Genomic DNA, 15,510 nt, shown 5'->3' with positions numbered 1-15,510 from the left:
GGGCGCGGATGATGGGCTTTTGTAGATCAGCTGTGTGTTGTCTACTGGCCGATATAAATAACACATGTCCTGTTTAGGAAGTGACAGGTAGATGATGATCCTACACACACACACACACACACACACACACACACCCCTTTAACCTCCCCATCACAGAAACATCTGCAGAACAATAGATTGAAATAAAAAATTTGGCCGATTTATAAGCCTTTTTAACTAGTGAGGACCAGTCCAATGTCAAACTACTGAGTTGTTTTCATATTTTACTGTATAAGTGAGGACATTTGTGCCCTCACAAGTATTCCCATACAAGGAACACACACACACACACACACACACACAAACACACACAGCCCCTAAACCTACCCATCACAGGAAACATTCTGCATTTTTACTTTCTTAACAAAACTCCTCCTGTATGATTTATAAGCCTTTTGAAAAGTAGGGGCCGCTGGCTGGTGATCTCAGGATTTACTATCCTTAGGGGGACATTTGGTCCCCACAATGTAATATAAACAAGGGCACACACACACACACACACACAGTGGTTTAGAATGACAGGCCTTGTCCTCGGAGGACAGACAGAAGAAGCGCTCAGCTGTTTGCTGTCCAGCTCTCTCCTCAGCTCTCCTCCTCTGCGGTTATTTCAGGATCCGCTTTAGGAGCTCAGTGGAGCTGAATGGACCCTCAGAGACTCAGAGCTGATAATGCTCTCAGAACCGAGCCTCTGAAAGGCACCGGCAAATCAATAGCCTACTGACGTTTTTAAAAATGGAGTATTGCAGTGTTTTCCTATGGATGATTTATCAGTGCGCGTTTCTCGTAATCTTGGATCAGAATAACAGCGACTCAATCTCTCCTCTGATGACAAGGGACTACAGTTTTTCTTGCCGTTTCAGGCCAACTGAATGACAGACGGATGGATGGATGGATGGATGGATGGACGGACGGACGGACGGATGGACCGATGGATGAATGGATAAACAGATAGACGGATGGACGGACTGACGGATGGATGGATGGATGGATGGATGGATGGATGGATGGATGGATGGATGGATGAACAGATGGATGGATGGACAGACAGACGGACGGACAGATAGACAGATGGATGGATGGATGGATGGATGGATGGATGGATGGATGAACAGATGGATGGATGGACAGACAGACGGACGGACAGATAGACAGATGGATGGATGGATGGATGAACAGATAGACGGTTGGATGGACAGACAGACGGACGGACAGATGGATGGATGGATGGATGGATGGATGGATGGATGGATGGATGGATGGATGGATGGATGGACTGACAGATGGATGGATGGACAGATAGACGGATGGACAGACAGACAGATGGATGGACAGATGGATGGATGGATAGACAGATGGATGGACAGATGGATGGATGGATAGACAGATAGATGGATGGATGGATTAATGGATGGATAGATGGAGGGACAGAGGGATGGACAGATGGATGGATGGAGGGAGGGATAGACAGATGGATAGATCGATGGATAGACAGATGGATGGATGATAGATGGATGGACAGATAGACGGATGGATGGATGGATGGATGGATGGATGGAAGTGACCAATTCCATTCATACTCACACTCATGAACTGAAAGATGACTCTTATATTGCGAGTCTCGGCTGATTCTCACTGTTATGAGAACACATTATCCCACGAGTCCTGCTGTAAACACACACACACATACACACACACACACACACACACACACACACTCACACACACTCACTCACACATTGAGCTATCAGTAACACAATGCACAGCTGGGACGTCCTGCATGACACGCGTGTTCACATGCCAAACCTGTTACCAGTGAGATGAAGATGAACTGTCTGCACACACACACACACACACACACACACACACGTGTGAGACGCTACACTGCTCAGACACAAAACCACAACAGAGGGACTCCTGGTTATATTTAACAGTAGAGAGTGTAGAGTTCATCAGGACCTGCGGTGTGTGTCTCCGAGTCTAATTCAGGCCAATCTGATCATATCTATGATAAAACATCTGATCATATCTATAATATGACATCTGATCATATCTATGATAAAACATCTGATCATATCTATAATATGACATCTGATCATATCTATGATATAACATCTGATCATATCTATGACATAACATCTGATCATATCTATGATATAACATCTGATCATATCTATAATATAACATCTGATCATATCTATGATATAACATCTGATCATATCTATGATATAACATCTGATCATATCTATGATATAACATCTGATCATATCTATAATATGACATCTGATCATATCTATGATATAACATCTGATCATATCTATGACATAACATCTGATCATATCTATGATATAACATCCGATCATATCTATAATATAACATCTGATCATATCTATGATATAACATCTGATCATATCTATAATATAACATCTGATCATATCTATGATATAACATCTGATCATATCTATGACATAACATCTGATCATATCTATGATATAACATCCGATCATATCTATAATATAACATCTGATCATATCTATGATATAACATCTGATCATATCTATAATATAACATCTGATCATATCTATGATATAACATCTGATCATATCTATAATATAACATCTGATCATATCTATAATATAACATCTGATCATATCTATAATATAACATCTGATCATATCTATAATATAACATCTGATCATATCTATGATATAACATCTGATCATATCTATGATATAACATCTGATCATATCTATGACATAACATCTGATCATATCTATGATATAACATCCGATCATATCTATAATATAACATCCGATCATATCTATGATATAACATCTGATCATATCTATAATATAACATCTGATCATATCTATGATAAAACATCTGATCATATCTATAATATAACATCTGATTATATCTATGATATAACATCTGATCATATCTATAATATAACATCTGATCATATCTTTAATATAACATCTGATCATATCTATAATATAACATCTGATCATATCTATAATATAACATCTGATCATATCTATGATATAACATCTGATCATATCTATGATATAACATCTGATCATATCTATAATATAACATCCGATCATATCTATGACATAACATCTGATCATATCTATGATATAACATCCGATCATATCTATAATATAACATCCGATCATATCTATGATATAACATCTGATCATATCTATAATATAACATCTGATCATATCTATGATATAACATCTGATCATATCTATAATATAACATCTGATCATATCTATAATATAACATCTGATCATATCTATGATATAACATCCGATCATATCTATAATATAACATCCGATCATATCTATGATATAACATCCAATCATATCTATGATATAACATCTGATCATATCCATAATATAACATCTGATCATATCTATAATATAACATCTGATCATATCTATAATATAACATCTGATCATATCTATAATATAACATCCGATCATATCTATGATATGACATCTGATCATATCTATGATATAACATCTGATCATATCTATAATATAACATCTGATCATATCTATGATATAACATCTGATCATATCTATGATATAACATCTGATCATATCTATGATATAACATCCGATCATATCTATGATATAACATCTGATCATATCTATGACATAACATCTGATCATATCTATGATATAACATCCGATCATATCTATAATATAACATCCGATCATATCTATGATATAACATCTGATCATATCTATAATATAACATCTGATCATATCTATGATAAAACATCTGATCATATCTATAATATAACATCTGATTATATCTATGATATAACATCTGATCATATCTATAATATAACATCTGATCATATCTTTAATATAACATCTGATCATATCTATAATATAACATCTGATCATATCTATAATATAACATCTGATCATATCTATGATATAACATCTGATCATATCTATGATATAACATCTGATCATATCTATAATATAACATCCGATCATATCTATGACATAACATCTGATCATATCTATGATATAACATCCGATCATATCTATAATATAACATCCGATCATATCTATGATATAACATCTGATCATATCTATAATATAACATCTGATCATATCTATGATATAACATCCGATCATATCTATAATATAACATCCGATCATATCTATGATATAACATCCAATCATATCTATGATATAACATCTGATCATATCCATAATATAACATCTGATCATATCTATAATATAACATCTGATCATATCTATAATATAACATCTGATCATATCTATAATATAACATCCGATCATATCTATGATATGACATCTGATCATATCTATGATATAACATCTGATCATATCTATAATATAACATCTGATCATATCTATGATATAACATCTGATCATATCTATGATATAACATCTGATCATATCTATGATATAACATCCGATCATATCTATGATATAACATCTGATCATATCTATAACATCTGATCATATCTATGATATAACATCCGATCATATCTATGATATGACATCTGATCATATCTATGATATAACATCCGATCATATCTATGATATGACATCTGATCATATCTATGATATAACATCTGATCATATCTATAATATAACATCTGATCATATCTATGATATAACATCTGATCATATCTGATATAACATCTGATCATATCTATGATATAACATCCGATCATATCTATAATATAACATCTGATCATATCTATGATAAAACATCTGATCATATCTATGATAAAACATCTGATCATATCTATGATATAACATCTGATCATATCTATGATATAATATCTGATCATATCTATAATATAACATCTGATCATATCTATAATATAACATCTGATCATATCTATGATATAACATCTGATCATATCTATGATATAATATCTGATCATATCTATAATATAACATCTGATCATATCTATAATATAACATCTGATCATATCTATGATATAATATCTGATCATATCTATGATATAACATCCGATCATATCTATGATATAACATCCGATCATATCTATAAAATAACATCTGATCATATCTATGATATAACATCTGATCATATCTATGATATAACATCTGATCATATCTATAATATAACATCTGATCATATCTATAATATAACATCTGATCATATCTATAATATAACATCCGATCATATCTATGATATAACATCTGATCATATCTATAATATAACATCTGATCATATCTATAATATAACATCTGATCATATCTATGATATAACATCTGATCGTATCTATGATATAATATCTGATTATATGTATAATATAACATCTGATCATATCTATAATATAACATCTGATCATATCTATAATATAACATCCGATCATATCTATAATATAACATAACATCCGATCATATCTATAATATAACATCTGATCATATGTATAATATAACATCTGATCATATCTATGATATAACATCCGATCATATCTATAATATAACATCTGATCATATGTATAATATAACATCTGATCATATCTATGATATAACATCCGATCATATCTATGATATAACATCTGATCATATCTATAATATAACATCTGATCATATCTATAATATAACATTTGATCATATAACATCTGATCGTATCTATGATATAATATCTGATCATATGTATAATATAACATCTGATCATATTTATGATATAACATCCGATCATATCTATAATATAACATCTGATCATATCTATGATATAACATCTGATCATATCTATAATATAACATCTGATCATATCTATAAAATAACATAACATCCGATCATATCTATAATATAACATCTGATCATATCTATGATATAACATCTGATCATATCTATGATATAACATCTGATCATATCTATAATATAACATCTGATCATATGTATAATATAACATCTGATCATATCTATGATAAAACATCTGATCATATGTATAATATAACATCTGATTATATCTATGATATAACATCTGATCATATCTATGATATAACATCCGATCATATCTATGATATAACATCTGATCATATCTATAATATAACATCTGATCATATCTATAATATAACATCTGATCATATCTATGATATAACATCTGATCATATCTATAATATAACATCTGATCATATCTATGATAAAACATCTGATCATATGTATAATATAACATCTGATCATATCTATAATATAACATCTGATCATATCTATAATATAACATCTGATCATATCTATGATATAACATCTGATCATATCTATGATATAACATCTGATCATATCTATGATATAACATCTGATCATATCTATAACATCTGATCATATCTATGATATAACATCCGATCATATCTATGATATGACATCTGATCATATCTATGATATAACATCTGATCATATCTATGATATAACATCTGATCATATCTATGATATAACATCTGATCATATCTATAATATAACATCTGATCATATCTATGATATAATATCTGATCATATCTATGATATAACATCCGATCATATCTATGATATAACATCCGATCATATCTATAATATAACATCTGATCATATCTATGATATAACATCTGATCATATCTATGATATAACATCTGATCATATGTATAATATAACATCTGATCATATCTATGATATAACATCTGATCATATCTATGATATAACATCTGATCATATCTATGATATAACATCTGATCATATCTATGATATAACATCTGATCATATCTATGATATAACATCTGATCATATCTATGATATAACATCTGATCATATGTATAATATAACATCTGATCATATCTATAACATCTGATCATATCTATGATATAACATCTGATCATATGTATAATATAACATCTGATCATATCTATAATATAATATCTGATCATATCTATGATATAACATCTGATCATATCTATGATATTGTCACATGCCTGTCCTGTCTTGTGTGCACATGTGGGTTTTGTCATGTCTCCGGTCTACTGTCAACTCCGGCCTTCTTGTTATCTGATTATTGGTTTATTTGCCCCACCTGTTCTCCCTCATTATCTGCCTTGTTTGTTCCCTTTATAATCTCCTTGTGTTTGTCAGTCTGGGTTGGATCCTTGTGTAATGTCTGCGTCTCCCGTTCTCCCTGTGATTCTGTTGGTTTGTTTAAGTTTATATTTTATTATTCTATTGTGTGTTTTTCCCCCTCGTGGGTTTTGTTTTGAGTTTATGTTTTATTTGTTATAAATAAATATATCATTTTCTGCACTTGAGTCCTCGCACCCCTTCCTTTGTTTGTGACGTGACAGAAGGATCCAACCATACAATGAGGACTCAGCAGAGAAGTTCTCCCTCGGTGCCAGTTCCGGGGGTCCCGAGTCCGGGAATCCCGAGTCCGGACATGGCTTGGAGGGCCGTAATGGGAGGGTTTGTGGTGGCAGTCCTGCATGCTTGGGAAAAGCACAGGGTGTCATCCACCACTCCGGTGGTCCCAGTTCCGGTGGATCGTGCTCCGGTGGTCCCTGTGCCGGTGGATCGTGTTCCGGTGGTCCCTGTGCCGGTGGATCGTGCTCCGGTGGTCCCTGTGCCGGTGGATCGTGCTCCGGTGGTCCCTGTGCCGGTGGATCATGTTCCGGTTGTCCCTGTGCCGGTGGATCGTGCTCCGGTGGTCCCTGTGCCGGTGGATCATGCTCCGATGGTCCCTTTGCCGGTGGATCGTGCTCCGGTGGTCCCTGTGCCGGTGGATCGTGCTCCGGTGGTCCCTGTGCCGGTGGATCGTGTTCCGGTGGTCCCTGTGCCAGTGGATCATGTTCCGGTGGTCCCTGTGCCGGTGGACTCCGTTCCGGTGGTCCCGAGTCCGGAAACGGCCTGGAGGGCTGTGATGGGATGCTTTGTGGTGGCAGTCCTGCATGCGTGGAAGGAGCACAGGGCTTTATCCGAAGCCCCGGAGGCAGTTCCGGTGGTCCCAGTTCCGGTGGATCGTGTGCCGGTGGTCTCAGTTCCGGCGGATCGTGTTCCGGTGGTCCCTGTGCAGGTGGATCGTGTTCCGGTGGTCCCAGTTCCGGCAGATCATGTTCCGGTGGTCCCAATGCCAGCAGATCGTATTCCGGTGGTCCCAGTGCCGGTGGATACTGCTGGACTGGAGAAGTTTCCCCAACGCCCTGCCTGCGCCGCTGAGGCGCCCTGCTCTCCCTGCGCCGCTGAGGCGCCCTGCTCTCCCTCCGCCGCTGAGGCGCCCTGCTCTCCCTGCGCCGCTGAGGCGCCCTGCTCTCCCTGCGCCGCTGAGGCGCCCTGCTCTCCCTGCGCCCCTGAGGCGCCCTGCTCTCCCTGCGCCCCTGAGCAGTCCTGCTCTCCGTGCGCCGCTGAGGCGTCCTGCTCTCCGTGCGCCGCTGAGGCGTCCTGCTCTCCCTGCGCCGCTGAGGCGTCCTGCTCTCCGTGCGCCGCTGAGGCGTCCTGCTCTCCGTGCGCCGCTGAGACGTCCTGCTCTCCGTGCGCCGCTGAGGCGTCCTGCTCTCCGTGCGCCGCTGAGGCGTCCTGCTCTCCGTGCGCCGCTGAGGCGTCCTGCTCTCCGTGCGCCGCTGAGGCGTCCTGCTCTCCGTGCGCCGCTGAGGCGTCCTGCTCTCCGTGCGCCGCTGAGGCGCCCTGCTCTCCGTGCGCCGCTGAGGCGCCCTGCTCTCCGTGCGCCGCTGAGGCGCCCTGCTCTCCGTGCGCCGCTGAGGCGCCCTGCTCTCCGTGCGCCGCTGAGGCGCCCTGCTCTCCGTGCGCCGCTGAGGCGCCCTGCTCTCCGTGCGCCGCTGAGGCGCCCTGCTCTCCGTGCGCCGCTGAGGCGCCCTGCTCTCCGTGCGCCGCTGAGGCGCCCTGCTCTCCGTGCGCCGCTGAGGCGTCCTGCTCTCCGTGCGCCGCTGAGGCGTCCTGCTCTCCGTGCGCCGCTGAGGCGTCCTGCTCTCCGTGCGCCCCTGAGGCGTCCTGCTCTCCGTGCGCCGCTGAGGCGTCCTGCTCTCCGTGCGCCCCTGAGGCGTCCTGCTCTCCGTGCGCCGCTGAGGCGTCCTGCTCTCCGTGCGCCGCTGAGGCGTCCTGCTCTCCGTGCGCCGCTGAGGCGTCCTGCTCTCCGTGCGCCGCTGAGGCGTCCTGCTCTCCGTGCGCCGCTGAGGCGCCCTGCTCTCCGTGCGCCGCTGAGGCGCCCTGCTCTCCGTGCGCCGCTGAGGCGCCCTGCTCTCCGTGCGCCGCTGAGGCGCCCTGCTCTCCGTGCGCCGCTGAGGCGCCCTGCTCTCCGTGCGCCGCTGAGGCGTCCTGCTCTCCGTGCGCCGCTGAGGCGTCCTGCTCTCCGTGCGCCGCTGAGGCGTCCTGCTCTCCGTGCGCCGCTGAGGCGTCCTGCTCTCCGTGCGCCGCTGAGGCGTCCTGCTCTCACCGCTCCTCCCTGGCGCCCCCTGCACTCACCGCGCCACCCAGGAGTCCTGCTCTCACCGCGCCGCCCTGGCCGCCTGAACTCTGCGGGCCGCCTGAACTCGGTGGGCCTCCCGACCTCGGCGGGCCGTCCTGGCCATTCGAACTTTGTGTGCCACCGTGGCCTCTTGAACTTTTTGTTTTCCTTGTCCCTCCCTTGTTTACCCCTCCCTTGTCTGTTTCTTCCTGGTCTGTCCCTCCCGTGCCCCCCTGGTCAGTCCCCCCCGTGCCCCCCTGGTCAGTCCCTCCCGTGCCCCCCTGGTCAGTCCCTCCCGTGCCCCCCTGGTCAGTCCCTCCCGTGCCCCCCTGGTCAGTCCCTCCCGTGCCCCCCTGGTCTGTCCCTCCCGTGCCCCCCTGGTCTGTCCCTCCCGTGCCGCCCTGGTCTGTCCCTCCCGTCCCGCCCTGGTCTGTCCCGCCCGTCCCTAGTGGAGCGTCTGGTAGCCGCTCCTTAAGGAGGGGGTAATGTCACATGCCTGTCCTGTCTTGTGTGCACATGTGGGTTTTGTCATGTCTCCGGTCTACTGTCAACTCCGGCCTTCTTGTTATCTGATTATTGGTTTATTTGCCCCACCTGTTCTCCCTCATTATCTGCCTTGTTTGTTCCCTTTATAATCTCCTTGTGTTTGTCAGTCTGGGTTGGATCCTTGTGTAATGTCTGCGTCTCCCGTTCTCCCTGTGATTCTGTTGGTTTGTTTAAGTTTATATTTTATTATTCTATTGTGTGTTTTTCCCCCTCGTGGGTTTTGTTTTGAGTTTATGTTTTATTTGTTATAAATAAATATATCATTTTCTGCACTTGAGTCCTCGCACCCCTTCCTTTGTTTGTGACGTGACAGATATAACATCTGATCATATCTATAGTATAACATCTGATCATATCTATAATATAATATCTGATTACATTTATGAATGTGATTGTGTCTCTGCAATATAAAGCCACAGAGCAAATGATGAAATACAATCGCTCCACTGGGTCTTTATTTATATTCCTCCGGCTGAGCTGTGCAAAATCAATACTGGGTTCTGTGAGCTTCAAATCAATCAACAGGATCAATAAAACCAATAACCCCGATCAATATGTCATCTGTGACCCTCAAACAGAACCTTTGGCTGCAAAAGGGTTCGATTTTAGCAGCTCGGTTTCCTAATCATTTACATTTTCATCAGAAAACACACTTGAGAAGTGAATTCGGCTCGTGAAATAGAAATTTGACAATAGGATGAAAGGGACAGTTCACCCAAAAATATAAAATTAGCATAGCCTATGTTGCTAGCATGAATTAGCACAATACTATACCATTAATAAACATTAGGCCGATTTAGTGTTTTGTTTACATGAATTAGCATATTGTTAACATGTTTAAAACATGCTTTAACACTTTGCTAGCATGAATTTACACATTGCTACAATACTTAGCAAATTGTTAAACACGCCCCCTCTCACCCCTCACCAAACACACCCCCTCTCTAAACCACACCCCTCACCAAACACACCCCCTCTCTAAACCACACCCCTCACCAAACACGCCCCCTCTCTAAACCATACCCCTCATCAAACACGCCCCCCCTCTAAACCACACCCCTCACCAAACACGCCCCCTCTCTAAACCACACCACGCCCCTAACCAAACACGCCCCCTCTCTAAACCACACCCCTCACCAAACACACCCCCTCTCTAAACCACACCCCTCATCAAACACGCCCCCCCTCTAAACCACACCCCTTACCAAACACGCCCCTCTCTAAACCACACCCCTCACCAAACACGCCCCCTCTCTAAACCACACCCCTCACCAAACACGCCCCCTCTCTAAATCACACCACACCCCTCACCAAACACGCCCCTCTCTAAACCACACCCCTCACCAAACACGCCCCTCTCTAAACCACACCCCTCACCAAACACGCCCCCTCTCTAAACCACACCCCTCACCAAACATGCCCCTCTCTAAACCACACCCCTCACCAAACACGCCCCCTCTCTAAACCACACCCCTCACCAAACACGCCCCCTCTCTAAACCACACCCCTCACCAAACACGCCCCCTCTCTAAACCATGCCCCTCACCAAACACGCCCCCTCTCTAAACCACACCCCTCACCAAACACGCCCCCTCTCTAAACCACACCCCTCACCAAACACGCCCCCTCTCTAAACCACACTCTCACCAAACACGCCCCCTCTCTAAACCACACCCCTCACCAAACACGCCCCCTCTCTAAACCACACCCCTCACCAAACACGCCCCCTTACACATTACTGACATTACTTAGGAAATTGTTAACATGATTTAACACATTGCTAACATGACTTAGCTTGTTTTACTGCATTGCTAACATGAATTAGCTTGTTTTAACACATTGCTAACATGAATTAGCTTTTTTAACACACTGCTAACATGAATTAGCTTGTTTTAACACATTGCTAACATGAATTAACTTGTTTTAACACATTGCTAACATGAATTAACTTGTTTTAACACATTGCTAACATGAATTAGCTTGTTTTAACACATTGCTAACATGAATTAACTTGTTTTAACACATTGCTAACATGAATTAGCTTGTTTTAACACATTGCTAACATGAATTAACTTGTTTTAACACACTGCTAACATGAATTAGCTTGTTTTAACACATTGCTAAGATGAATTAGCTTGTTTTAGCACATTGCTAACATGAATTAGCTTGTTTTAACACACTGCTAACATGAATTAGCTTGTTTTTCCACACTGCTAACATGAATTAGCTTGTTTTAACACATTGCTAACATGAATTAGCTTGTTTTAACACATTGCTAACATGAATTAGCTTGTTCTAACACATTGCTAACATGAATTAGCTTGTTTTAACACACTGCTAACATGAATTAGCTTGTTTTAACACATTGCTAACATGAATTAGCTTGTTTTAACAAACTGCTAACATGAATTAGCTTTTTTAACACATTGCTAACATGAATTAGATTGTTTTTACACATCACTAGCATGTTTTAACACATTGCTATCATGAATTAGCTTGTTTTAACACACTGCTAACATGAATTAGCTTGTTTTAACACACTGCTAACATGAATTAGCTTTTTTTAACACATTGCTAACATGAATTAGATTGTTTTTACACATCACTAGCATGTTTTAACACATTGCTATCATGAATTAGATTGTTTTTACACATCACTAGCATGTTTTAACACATTGCTATCATGAATTAGCTTGTTTTAACACACTGCTAACATGAATTAGCTTGTTTTAACACACTGCTAACATGAATTAGCTTTTTTTAACACATTGCTAACATGAATTAGATTGTTTTTACACATCACTAGCATGTTTTAACACATTGCTATCATGAATTAGCTTGTTTTAACACACTGCTAACATGAATTAGCTTGTTTTAACACACTGCTAACATGAATTAGCTTTTTTTAACACATTGCTAACATGAATTAGATTGTTTTTACACATCACTAGCTTGTTTTAACACATTGCTATCATGAATTAGCTTGTTTTTACACATCACTAGCTTGTTTTAACACATTGCTATCATGAATTAGCTTGTTTTTACACATCACTAGCATGTTTTAACACATTGTTAACACAAATTATGTGACTCGCCGTCATATCTGTCTCCGTAAAGGGACCGAGTCTCTTCAGAAAGTTTGGACAAACCTGTTCGATGGTGGGACAGAAATCTTTCAGACTTCATTAAAATATCTTCTTTTCGAATATAGTTTGAAGTTTAAAGTAGTTTTAACGCTTCAAGTTTGACGGTTTTGAAGCCAATACAGTACAGTCCCTGACAAAAGTCTTGTCGCTTATCTATTTTCTGGTCTCTCCTCATCAATTTAATTAATTCATTGGTGTTAGAAATAGCTCATATGAAAAGCTAAAACCCTCCCAAATGATGTTTAATGCACTGAAATAAATAATGTTCACAGAAAAAATATTTATCATTTAATCAAGACGGAAAGGTCAAATTTTGGCAAGACAAAAGTTTTGTCGCCTATACAGAATTGGAACAAATTTACAGCAAATACAAAAATATGTCAGCAAATTAAGTTGTGGTGCTGTGAGATCCAAATGTAATATCTTGTATGACTTCCATGAGCTTGAAGGACTGCATCCATGCGGTTTGGCAAGGATTCATACAATTTATTGATGAAGTCATCAGGAATAGCTAAGAAAGCAGTCTTGCATGCCTCCCAGAGTTCATCAATATTCTTTGGTTTCGTCTTCCATGCGTCCTCTTTCATCCTACCCCACATATGCTCAATGATGTTCATGTCTGGTGACTGGGCTGGCCAATCCTGGAGCATCTTGATCTTCTTCGCCTTGAGGAACTTTGATGTGGAGATGGAAGTATGCGATGGAGCACCGTCCTGCTGCAGAATTTGGCCTCTTTTATGGTTGGGAATATAAGAGGTAGCTAAGATTTCTCGGTATTTTAGACTATTGATGTTGCCTTCCACCCTGCAGATCTCTCGCACACCCCCATACTGGATGTAACCCCAGACCATGATTTTTCCGCCACCAAACTTCACTGTTTTCTGGGTGAATCTCGGATCCATTCTGGCTCCAGTTAGTCTCCTGCAATATTTGCGGCGACTGTGGTGTAATTCAACAGAAGATTCATCTGAAAATCCACCTTCTGCCACTTTTCTAGCGTCCATCCTTTTAGCAGGCTGTGGGCCTTGGCAAAACCCGTTTTTTCAATTGTCTTTTGTTTAGTGCTGGCTTCCGGGCACTGATTCCACCATGGAGGCCATTTCGAGACAGAATCCGACAAACTGTTCTGGTTGACACAGGGACTTCAGGTGACCAGGTCTCGTGGAGCTCTGCTGCAGTGGAAAATGGGCTGGCCTTGGATTTTCGAGCCAACAAACGGTCCTCTCGAGCAGTTGTCTTGCGGGGTCTGCCTGACCTGGGCTTGTCAAAAACGTCTCCAGTCTCTTCAAATCTTTTTTTTAATCCTCTGTACTTGACGCTGAGACACATTGAAGGAGTCTGCCACATCAGCAGTGGATCTGGTCTTCAGCCTCTTGATAATCAAAACTTTAGTCTCAGGGTGAATCTTAGGCATGTTTGCAGAGGTCTAGTTGCAGTTGATGTGAAGGTCTAGTGTACTGGGGTTCTTTTTATACACACTTGAGACCTAATTGATCCATTATTAGTCACAGGTGAAGCCCATATGACAAGGCGACAACACTTATGTCTTTGCAAAAATTGACTCAATGGGCTTTACCAAGCTGTGAAAGTTTAGTTTTTCACTGAAACATTATCACAAAAGCTGGTGGGATTAAAATGAGCCATTTCCTGTAAAAAATCTTGATTAGAAATATATTTCAGCGGCACTTTAGGTCAATTTGTACACAAGCGACAAGACTTTTGTCAGGGACTGTATATCAGCAAGTTAGATTAGCATGTTGCTAGCTTGAATTAGCACAATGCTAGCATTAATAAACATTTTTTAACATGAATTAAAATATTGTTAACATGTTAGCAAAGCATGTTTCATTGCTAACATGAATTAACTTGTTTTACCGCATTGCTAACATGAATTAGCTTGTTTTAACACATTGCTATCATGAATTAGCTTGTTTTACTGCATTGCTAACATGAATTAGCTTGTTTTACTGCATTGCTAACATGAATTAGCTTGCTTTACTGCATTGCTAACATGAATTAGCTTGTTTTAACACATTGTTAACATGAATTAGATTGTTTTTACACATCACTAGCATGTTGTAACACATTGCTAACACAAATTAGCTTGTTTTAACACATTGTTAACATGAATGAGCTTGTATTAGGATATTGCTAACATAAATTAGATTGTTTTTACACATCACTAGCATGTTTAACACACTGTTAAAACGAATTTGCTTGTTTTACTACATTGCTAACATGACTTAGCAAATTGTTTTTGTCATAATTTGGCTCTTTTGAGCATTCCGTTACTGAAAAACAATGGGATTTTTACGAGTTCTGATCATCATTC

Source organism: Pseudorasbora parva, chromosome 3, assembly GCF_024679245.1.
Source record: "Pseudorasbora parva isolate DD20220531a chromosome 3, ASM2467924v1, whole genome shotgun sequence".
Classification (NCBI taxonomy): domain Eukaryota; kingdom Metazoa; phylum Chordata; class Actinopteri; order Cypriniformes; family Gobionidae; genus Pseudorasbora; species Pseudorasbora parva.
Note: the sequence above shows the minus strand (reverse complement) of the source record.